Here is an 11,789-nt window from a genome sequence, read left to right as displayed (position 1 = left end):
CGGGCATATTTGCCTCACTAACTTCCCCACCATGCTCTTCTTGGCTCATAAAACTATAGTCTAGTCACTTAGCAATGTCTTTTGTCAGCTCCATAGTATTGCTTTCCCCTAAACACCCCCTATAATGTATACAAATGTTATGCGTGTGCTTCAATTCGTGCAGAGTGAAATTTTATTTCTATTTTTTGGTTGTGCCAAACTCATTAGGAACCCCCCTCCCCCCAACTGCTAGCTCAGCTGATAGCAATCCTCTATCTGCTGACTTTACCCAACCCAATACACACTATACCTACCTTTTTGATGGTCACATTTATGGATGAATTCACCTAAGCATGTAGTGCAAGGGCTTGCCTCAATACTTTCAAATGTTTTTTTTTTTTTTTTTCTCCTATTATTATCTTGATATGTAATAGCAGAATGTCCAAATGTGCTTCCATTTTGGTTGCTTTTTGGTATTATGACACTTCTTACCTGTTCGGTGGGCTGCCAATAGTGTAATTAAGGAGGGGCTTCCCAAAGTATCGCACATTATTTAGACATTCAGCTCTCAATCAACTGGAGAGGGTTACCTGTCCAAAACATCCCCCCCTCATTTTTTTAGCAAGGGCCCATCAGATGGGGCGGGATGGGGGGGTGATGACTCTGATAAGGGGACCTTATACTTTAGGCTTTAAATACTCAGTTCCCAAAATGTTATACTAATCTTGGCCAAAAATGTTTGTGTCTAATCTGCTAGCAATGTTGATTTGTAAAATTACAAATTTTTGGTCTTGTTTCACTCCACAGTGTCCTTCAACGCCACAGGAATGGCACACTGTGGCTTCCCACTTTGCCAGTTGTTGGGACTTTCCCAATTGTGGAGGAGCAATTGATGGGAAGCACGTCCGCATCGTCCCACCACCCAACTCGGGGTCGTACTATTATAATTATAAGGGGTTTCATAGTATCGTGATGTTGGCGGTGGTGTCTGCAACCTATGAGTTTTTGTATGTGGACGTGGAGCAAAATGGACGGATGTCGGATGGTGGAGTGTTCGCACGGACAGAGTTCTACTAGCGTCTCCAGAGTGGCAGTCTGGGCTTGCCACCCCCAGAGGAGAATCGGGAAGGACTCCCGTTTGTATTCGTCGCGGATGAGGCGTTTGCCCTGGCAAAACCATCTGTTGCAGCCTTTCCCGATGAGGACCCTCACCCCAGACCAGAGGATTTTTAATTTCCGCCTGTCAAGAGCCCGAAGAGTGGTGAACACCTTTGGAATACTGGCCAGCCGGTTCCGCCTTTTTAACGCCTATCCACAGGGCGGAATACAAACTCAATCACATAGTGCTGGCGTGCTGTGTTCTGCATAATTTTCTAAAAAGAGTTTCTGCAAACTATGCGGTCTCAGTTGGCCAACAAGAAGCAGACTTGCTGGAAAATTATAATAACCTCACGGGCCTTGAACCTGCTCATCCTGGCTTGCCCCCCCCCCCCCAAAGCGCCCGTGAGGTTCGAACCCAATACATGGACTACTTTGTGGGTAGGGGGGCCATTGATATGCCAGACTATGTCTGAGCGGCATTTTCACAATACATTTTTTTTTTAAACTCCTTCATTTACTGCTTGGCTTGCTTTTAGGTGTCTCCTAGGTAAATTTAGGTTTTTTCTTGTTGTGCCTTTTTCACCAACAGTGCAAACCCAAGTTCTGAGCGAGATGAGGGGACAGTCTCTTCTTCAGATAATCTTATTATGTTGTGGGTCTGCTACACACACACCTTTTTGGGAACTAATGTATGTAGTGCATTACTGACCAAAATCGTGCTCATTTTCAGCACCATGGCAGGAAAATGGCATGATTGTCCAAATTAACACATCACTGTGGGTGTTTTTTTCTAAAGGCACATCCACTATGCACTACAAGTGCACTGCAAAAGTACACCTGAAATTGCACTTGGAGTGCAAAGTGGATTTTCCTTTAGTAAATAACACCCATTCTCACCGCAATCAAAAATTTTACTCCAAATACATCTTTGGCGCAATGAAAAAGGAAGCCATACATTGATGATAATTTAACTTTTTAATCCAAGCACATTCACATGTGTGTTTAGAAAAGGTTTTTACAACAAACCAACAAATTGTGTGTATCAAAAACAGTCTTTCAGGTAATTTTTGTTTACTTGGTGTTTTTGTGTAAACAGGCATGTATCAAAGCGTAACATACAGAACACAGGAACTTACAAAGTTCAACTTTGAAAAGTGAAGACAATATCAGACATGAGTATGTACAAACTGGGCTGATATTGCCTTCATCACATGGGGTGTCACTCCTGGAAAATCCAAATTTGGAAGATGCGCACAGTGTGTCAACATGTGCTATCTCCCATCATGGGGGATCAATGTACATGTTTTGGGGCTGCAACCCCTTCATCTCAGCCACTTTACACAAAACACGTACATTGATCCCCCATGATGTGAGATAGCGCATGTTGACACACTCTGTGCATCTTCCAAATTTGGATTTTCGAAAAATACAAAAGTTGTGGTTTAAAATACAAAAACTAAAACCCTAGCTAGTTTGGGCTGTTTCACACTCTCCCCAAAGCATCAATGATGTTCTTCATTTTATTTTTAACATCATTGATGTTTTGCTGTATATTTTCCAAATCCCGATTGCACCCCATTATCTCCCCAATCAGGATCTGGGCACTTTCACTGGTAAAATGCGATTCTTCTTCCACGTCACCTACAAAAAAAATCCAAAAAACACAACATTTCGTAAAAATATGGTGATATACATTGATGAGCTTACCGGAAGCTGTGTTCTCCGACACTCACCTGTTGTGGTGACAATTTGTCCAACTTCAACAATCTCTCCTTCCTCCTCCTCCTCTTCCTGCTCCTCTGCTTCTGGTTTTGGTATTTGGCCTTCTTTGGGAGGGGTGTGGTCCCTGGTGTCCTCATACTTGCCGAGTCTTCTCTCCCCTATGAGAATGTAAAAAAAGAATAATTGGCACACAGAGGGCAGAATTAGGAATATGAAACATTGCTTGGAAGTGTTGTTCAATTTTTTTTTTTTTTTTGACCAAGCTCCAAGGTGAGAACATTATTGGGGACACTTTGTTAAGCTGGAATACTTCCCTGCAGAACGATGTTTCTTACGAACGAATGAAACCATGAACTTTGAAAGTGGCCATTTTAAAATGCACAACATGAAATCAAAGCACATGGAGCAGTATGCAAGCAAGAATAATGATATGAACACACGACAACTACTTACTTTTTTGAAGAACACGCTTGATCCTTCTGTACTGATCGTGCTCCCTCAGTTTCAGGTCTGACCAGCGTTTTCTCAGTTGATCCTTGGATCGGCGTACCCCAAAATTCTTCTGAAGACTCTTCACAACTTTAATCATGATCTTGGCCTTTCTGATATTTGGGTTTGGGTAAGGTCCATACTTCCCATAATAGTCGGTCCTGTTCAATATGTCCACCATCTCCAACATCTCTCCAAAACACATATTTGAGGCCTTAAATCTTCTCTTCCTGCATCAGGACGTTTCAGGCTCCGGGCTTTCCTCACCCTCCTCCTCGTTAGTGGAACATATAAAATATGAGCAGAAATGTTCTCGGAAAGCAGCACTACTCCTGCTGCCTCGAGTTGATCTTATTTCAGCTCTTGGCATAGCCTGATTGGCAAGGGTGTCCTCAATTTGGAACCCATCATGCTCTCAAATAAAATTATGAAGAGCACAAGCAGCTTTCACAGCCTGTATACCATGTTCCATTTTGAGATAGAGTGGTGTGTGCAACAAAGGCCATTTGTTTGCCAGTATGCCAAAAGCACATTCCACAACTCTCCTGGCCCTAGTGAGTCTATAATTGAACAACTTTTTTCGGGGCTCAAAGAGTGGCTTGAATACGGTCTGAGAAGGTGTTCCCCTAGTGCAAATGCTTCATCAGCCACAAAGACATATGGCATTGCAGGCCCACTAGTTCCAGGGAGTGGTCTATTGGCTGGTAGTCCCAGCCTATTGTCAAGAATAAGATGCCCTAAGGTTGAATGGCTAAATATACTCGAGTCTGAACTTCTGCCGTAGGACCCGATATCAACATTAAAAAAACGGTAATTGCCATCTGCCATTGCAAAAAGCACAAATGAAAAATATTTTTTATAGTTCTAAAAGTTGCTGCCACTGGCTTCTGGATGTGTATATGCTTTCCGTCAATAGCACCCACACAATTTGGGAAATTGCAGTGCTGCCAGAAGATATCTGCTATCTTTGCCCATTCATCAGTTGTAGGTTTTGGGAAGACCACCTCTTTAAGAACGTCCCAAATGATGGAGCACGTGTCCCGGATTATGTAGCTAGCAGTTGATTTCCCAATCAAGAACTGAAAATGCAGGCTAGAAATGGAGTGTCCAGTTGCCAGGTATCTGAAATTATAACAAAAAGATGTTTTCATTATTTTTTAGTAAAAGCTTTGCAAACCAGATGGCGTAGCGCCAAGGATAGCTTTAACAGTCAGTTAAAAAAGAAAGGAGTCAGAGAAGTGGTTCGGCTACAAAGTCCTTCACACCATACTCCTATTCCAAAGACCTTGAATTTTTGAGACCCATTCTGGAGATACGAAAGTAATTTTTAGAAAAAGGATAAAATTAATCTGCGTTTCTGTTACCCGCCCCCTAAAAATAATGGTCTGGTTTGTTTTGTGATTTGCAGCACAGACACCTGCTGGGATGATGAAGCTGCAGAAGACTCATCAGCGCCAACACAGGAGCCGCCAAACTCAGGATCTCTAAATAAGCAAATGGCTGAGCAAGCTGGAGAAGAGGAACAGGAGGGGGGGGGGCTGCTGCACCAGTGCACAATTGGCGCACAACTAAGAAGGGGGGTGCCACCAAACGGGCAAATGAAAAAGAGTCTGAGAAAATGTACACTTTATTAAAGGATCTGACTGATTGTTTTACCGGGCAATTGTCTCTCTCCCAACAATTTGCAAACACCCTTGTGCCCTATTTTGACCAGGTGCCCGATGCCCTGGAGATGCAAATTTCAGTGATGCAGTGCATCAAATCCTATCTCCCCAGTCCCCAAACCAGTTTCCAGACGGACAGAAATCTTCCACTGCAACCAACGCAGACAGCCAGTTATGCTTCTTTCCCAAATCCCCCATTATATTACCAGATGCCTATGCAACAAAGTTACAGACCAGGAAATCAATACCCATCTAGAGCACAACTTGGCTTGATCACCAACAACCTCCTCTAACATCTGCACTTGGGCCACCAGGATCCAGTTTTGGAGCACCAAATGTGAGCAATCTCAAAATCCATTTACTTATGATACTTTATAATTAAAAATCCTATTTTTTTGTTTTGAATTTTTAAAAATATGTTGGAAACGTAACTAAAATAATTTATATTGAAATAGGGATGAGCCTAATACTTAGTTACTTATTTTGTGATATGAACATTTTTTTGTAAGAATGAAGCCGTTCTACATATTATCTGTTTGTTGCAAAATTCTAACTGAAAATAACAAATATTTTTGTTAAAATGCACACTTACCACGTGTGCCTGTTCAATTGATTAACGCTTTGTGTGTTAAATTATAAAATAAAAAGTAACCAATTACCTCAATGTAATAATTAGCCTTTCAACTGGTGGAATGCAGTCCCTGAAGGATGTGTTCTGTAGTTGCAGCTTGGTGCTGAGTAAACCAAGCAAAGCATCAAAACTGTGTGGGGAAAAAAGCGCATTGATAAAACCATAAGCACAATATCACCTATACAAGGACCTACATTGAGCCTATTTAGTCAGGAGATTTCACTTTAAATATTAGTTTTAGGTTTAAATTTTGGGTTATGTTTAACCCTAACCCTACTTTTACTTCTATCCCGACTTTTAACCCTAACCCGACTTTTACTTCTAACCCTAATCCGACTTTTACTTCTAACCCTAACCCAACTTTTAAAACTAACCTAACTCTAAACCAGAGTAGGGGTAGTTAATGGTACAAAATCTTGAACTCACCTTTTAATAGACATCCGTGTGTAATCCATAAACTTGTCTTCATGGGTTCGGAGGTCGTTGTAAATGATCCAGAATTGCCCTCTCTGCTCCCTATTGGCAATCACCGGATGCACCCAAAATCTACGTTTTCTCCTTTGTTCCTCTTCTTCGGCTTTCTCTTCCATCAAAACTGCAGCAGTAGCTGTGGCTGCTGCTAGAAAAAAGGATATTGAAGCCATGATAATCTAAGCACCAAAACACAAGAAGACTAAGGAGGAAGCAGGAAGTACAAATGTCATCTGACATTCTGTGATATAAGCAGTAATGTTTTACAATTGGTCTTTTAAAAAATGCAAAACGCGGCAAAAACGCGGAAAAAAGGGAGGCCATAAACACGGCAAGCACCGCAAAATGCACTGCAAAAACGCTCAAAAGCAATATGCATAGGTGTGAATCGAACCTAAGAAGGGGAAGCAAACAGTGGATCATACCATGTGATATAACTGATTAACAATATACATCAGAGGGTACTCCCTCACAGTATTGATGAATTATAATTATACTATCCAATGTTTATAAAATGCCCCAGGGGCTGTATGTAAATATAAAATTACATCTACAATATACTACATTATGCGACCCAGCAAAAAGCTGAATACCTCCAGAATTGACTTCATACCTAGGGGACTTTTCAGACTGAAAAGCAAATTGACTCTTTGAAACCACTGGATATTCCTAGGGTTCTAGACTTCCTACAAGCTGGCCTGGATAAAGGCCTGATACCAGTCACACTGAAAGTACTGGTAGCAGCCCTATAGGTGAATTCCACAAAAAAAAAATCTTTACCATTGCTTTGTAATAATACCGTACCTCCTAATAATTGTTTCCCTATGTCCTATTTTTCTCTGTGAAAAGAATACAAGTGGACAAGGTGGAGAGCTAGTGACCCCCTGTGAGAGCTTCACAAGAGGCTGAGGGCTGTTGTGCAAGTAGGTATAGGAGACTGTAAAGACAATTTAAGTACTTCCACTAGCGGTAGTTAAAAATGCATGTACCTAAGCTAAATCCTGGTGGCTGCCTCACATCACCTCTGCCTGGCAGCAAATTAAGCGGTACATATTGGCTTAGGACCTCGGCCTGGTACTGTGTTTCTCCTAGCTGCGCTATTGCCCCCCTAGATCTTTTCTAGCCACTGCTAATGCAACTCTAATGCCCCGTACACACGAGCGGACTTAAGTCCGACAGACTTCCAAAGGAGTTCCGTCGGAGTTCTGCTGGAATTCCGACGGAGTTCTGACAGACTTTTCGGCCGAACGGACTTGGCCACACACAATCACACTAAACTCCGACGGATTCGAACGTGATGACGTACGACCCGACTCGAATAAGGAAGTTCATAGCCAGTAGCCAATAGCTGCCCTAGCGTCGGTTTTAGTCCGTCAGAGTAGCATACACACGAGCGGAGTTTTCGAAGGGGACCGGGTCCGGCGGAGTTCCTTCGGGAAAATTTGAAGCATGTTCCATATTCTAAAGTCCGTCAGACTTTGGTGAATCAAAAGTCCGTTGCAGCCCACACACGATCGGATAGTCTGACGGACTCGGTCCTTCGGACTTTGGATGTTGAAAAGTCCGCTCGTGTGTACGCGGCATAAGAGTTTGCTGCTCTATCCCGCAACTGAACTCAGGCCAATCACATCAAACTCTATCATATCTACATCTAGCCACCCTAGAGTGGCTCACTCAGGACCCATCTCTAAGACATTGGAGTGAAGTAGGTGTGCGCAATATTGGATGTCTATATACTGCTTGACTCATTCAAGAACCTATCTGTGACTTTCAACATTCCTAACAGACTTTTATATACACTATATTGCCAAAAGTATTGGGACGCCTGTCTTGTCTCTACACATTGAATTGGCCCACCCTTTGCAGCTATAACAGCTTCAACTCTTCTGGGAAGGCTGCCCACAAGGTTTAGGAGTGTGTCTATGGGAATATTTGACCATTCTTCCAGAAGTATTTTTGTGAGATCGGATACTGATGTTGGATGAGAAGGCCTGGCTTGCAATCTCTGCTCTAATTCATCCCAAAGTTGTTCTGTTGGGTTGAGATCAGGCCTCTGTGCAGGCCAGTCAAGTCCCTCCACCCCAAACTCTCATCCGTGTCTTTATGGACCTTGCTTTGTGCACTGGTGCGCAGTCATGTTGAAACAGGAAGGGGCCATCCCCAAACTGTTCCCACAAAGTTGGGAGCATGAAATTGTCCAAAATGTCTTGGTATGCTGACATCTTAAGAGTTCATCTGATCTGATGTATATATTGGGAAACCTCTCTCCCCTTCTCCGCCCCCCCCCCCCCCCCCCCCCGTGCTCTGTGGCATAGAGCTTTTCAGAAACCTTGAATTTTTCCCAAGAACATTAGGCATTCGAAAACTGTCATGAAAATTCATCACAGGTGGTACTCCACCCCTACAAAGTTGGCCATTATTTTTTCCCTACACTTTAGCCCAATTGTTGGAGGAATTGCTCCTTGGAGGGATCCCCACCTCACATCTTTTGGGACTGCCCTGTATTCCTCTATGGTCAATTGGAGGCCTGCCTTAAATCACTCAATGGCATTGCTGTTGCACTAACCCCGCGGATGGCCCTTCTGGGTATGGGACTAGAAACCTGGCCCATGCCATTGCACCTGCTGATTACACACTTCTTAAACGCCACTAGGCTGTCAATAGCCTGCTGTTGGAAGAACCCTACCTCCCTTCCTTTCAACTAGTACTCAATGCCCTTAATAAATACTGTGCCATGGAGCGCATGTTTGCCAAAGCTCATCTGACTGTCTGCAAATGTCTTAAACAATGGGAGTTGTGGCTTCTAGATGTACCCTCCCTTTATTTGGACCCACAGACCCTATGCCCAGTGGAGCCATCTGCTACTGTATTTTAGCAACAAACTGCTTTTCCCTTTTAGTTATTGTGCATTTATCTGTTATCCCACATTATGACCTTTAACGATCTGACGCTCCTGTTTATCTCTCTAGTCTTCGACCCTTACTTTGCTGCCCTGGATAGTATTTAGTAGCACCTCTGAAATTTTATTTACAGATTTTACTGTTGCTCAATACTCTGTAAACATGTTTGCATCCTGGATGTTAACGTTCACTTTGTAGCTGCTCATGGCTTTGTATCACTTTTCTATAAACCTATTAAAAAATACATCTATTTATTTAATGTTATGTTTTTGTGATATCTGGCTGGAGTTCAGCTTTATTTTTTAACACCTGCACTTGTGAATCTCATCGTCTGAAGTAGAGTATATCTAAAGCTTTCTTTGTGAAAATAGACATGTATCAGAATGAGTGATGTTTGTGGTGAATTCTGTGAATCCTCACTGTAGAATTCCCTTCTCATGTATTACTATTTTTGCAGTACAAAGGCTTTGAATTGGGTATTAAAAACGCATTGGAAAAAAATTCCAGGCAGTGTTATTCCCCCCACTTTAATGAAATACATGCATCACATGAATACTTTTACCTGATTACAATTTTAGCATGTAATAAATAATATCACAGCTTGATAACTCGGATCCTGAACCTCCCTGGAAATGCACAGAAAGTTAATGTAATAAGTTGTGTAATTCACTTATTCAAAAGTTAGGTTAGTTAAGATGTTTAATGCTGATACTTAACCTGCTTGTATTTTGCCTTGCCTGGTTCTTCCTTTTCCCTTCATCAACATGATAATAAACATAAGTGTTCCTACTATTATCCCGTAAGGCTAGATTAGGCAGCACCCGTGGTAGAAGAACTGGGGGGGCACTAAGGTCGCAGTGCCAACCCATACACTCTGATACACTCTGATCCCAGCGCTGTTTACTGTAGTAAGGCTGACCATAATAAAACCACAGGCTCAGCATTACTGAGCTACCTTGCCAGTTGCTGCACCTGTGCTGGCCATTGCACATGCCTTTGTGATTAGCATAGTGGCTGGCTCTTTTACTCCGTGATGCTGAACCTGCACTTATAGAAGACTCAACATCCACAGAGCACATACAAACATGCATACAGGTAGTGTTACCACCACCTGAAGCAACATTTTTTGCTCTGAGTGGGGTTGGGTGCAGCAAAAACAGCCATCTCAGGCACCCTGAAATCAAGAAGCTTGTATAGCACCCACATGTGATGCTGAACCTCCATGACTGTAAGAACTGAAATCCAGTGAATGAAAGGGGCCAGCCAGGATGACTAAAGGTTGGGGAGAGAATGGCTAGATGATGGACATTCTCCAGGCAGAAAATGAGGTGCACTGTCTGACATGCTGCAGCTTCTAATGCACACTGAGATTCTTGCTGTGTGTGGCGAAATCAGGAGCTGGTAGAAATATGTAAGACTAAAGTTAAGGCCTGGGGAATCGCAATCCTGGTGGCCAAATGAAAGAGACTTTCTTTCCACTAACCATTGTCTGAAGTCCCTGTCTGTATCCCTTATGCATTCATCTACACTCTCTATAATTAGTTCTGAAAATAATTTTGTTGTATAAGCAATGGAGTGGTAACAAATGATCATCTTTTGGATAGTAAATTCATTGGGAATGCTACATTGATTAGTTTATTTGTGTTATCTGCAGCTTAATGATCATGCTAATGGACTGTAAGCGAGCCTTCAATTTCAAACAGGAGAGGAAAAATGTTCTGAATAAAGGAGCTTCCCTCCCTTTACCCCTCTGCATTGGAACATGTATTTTATCTGCTTCTCTATCAAATTGGTTTTGAACTGTTACCCTTTTGTGCATGTGAACTACTGCTATTCTTCCCTATATAGTATGAACTATGGATGATTGTGCTCAAAGTAGAACTATGGGCAAAACTTTTAATCTATATGTCCCATTCGGAAGATTTCCCTTCACTTCCTGTCCCATATCCAAAACAAGAAGTGAGAAGAAATCTGTGCAAATTAAGAGAATTCCTTGGAGACCCCCAGATCACCAGAACTGGTGTCTTCATTGGAAAATTTCCCCTCTATTACTTTTTTGTAGACAGCCCAAAATGTGGGATTGTCTTTCTCTTTCACTTTCAATGATGATGTTAAACAGGACATCTAGAGAGTGAATCTCAACGGTGGCACAGACAAAAAAAAAAAAAACTATCCAAAACTAAAAAAAAAGTTTTGCCTTTTAGTTATACTTTAAAGTACTTTTCTCTCTTTTTCTAAATCCTTGCTATTCTCCTAGACCCCACTAGAAATCCAGGAGCAAATCTAGTTTTTAACTATTGACTTAGATAATGTAATTATCTTTTAAACCGAGTCACAGTTGCGATTCATATTCATGGTGGAACAGTTCATTTCTAGCTATTGTGTCTACAGCTGCTTTCTGTTGCAGCAGACACGGTTTTCCATTCCGTTATACTGAGCTGCTGGAGTCCAAGTTTGGACTGATTTGTCTCTTCTGGCAAGCTCGCGCATACATTTTTGGCCAGAGCCAACTGAAAAATATTTTATCCATTTTGATCAAATGAAGTAACCAGAGACCAGTGGGAATGCAAACAAAAACTGCTTGGTGTGGTGGGTTTAAATGTGTGTGTTTTGCATTTGTCACCTCGCTGTTGATAGGAAAACTTGAACATTAATCTTTCTACTTATTTCAGATTCAGATTTCCTGCCTGTGGGCAATAGAGCAATATTAACCACTTTCAGACCGACCAATTTTGCTGGCTTAAGAGCAGACCACTTTTTGTGATTCGGCACTGCGACGCTTTAACTGACAATTGCGCAGTCGTGCAATGTGGCTCCCAAACAAAATTGACG

This window comes from Lithobates pipiens, unplaced genomic scaffold, assembly GCF_037356315.1.
Source record: "Lithobates pipiens isolate NorthernLeopardFrog02 unplaced genomic scaffold, aLitPip1_a1.2 Scaffold_1, whole genome shotgun sequence".
Taxonomy (NCBI): domain Eukaryota; kingdom Metazoa; phylum Chordata; class Amphibia; order Anura; family Ranidae; genus Lithobates; species Lithobates pipiens.
The sequence above is the reverse complement of the archived record's forward strand: the minus strand, read 5'-3'. Positions refer to the sequence as shown.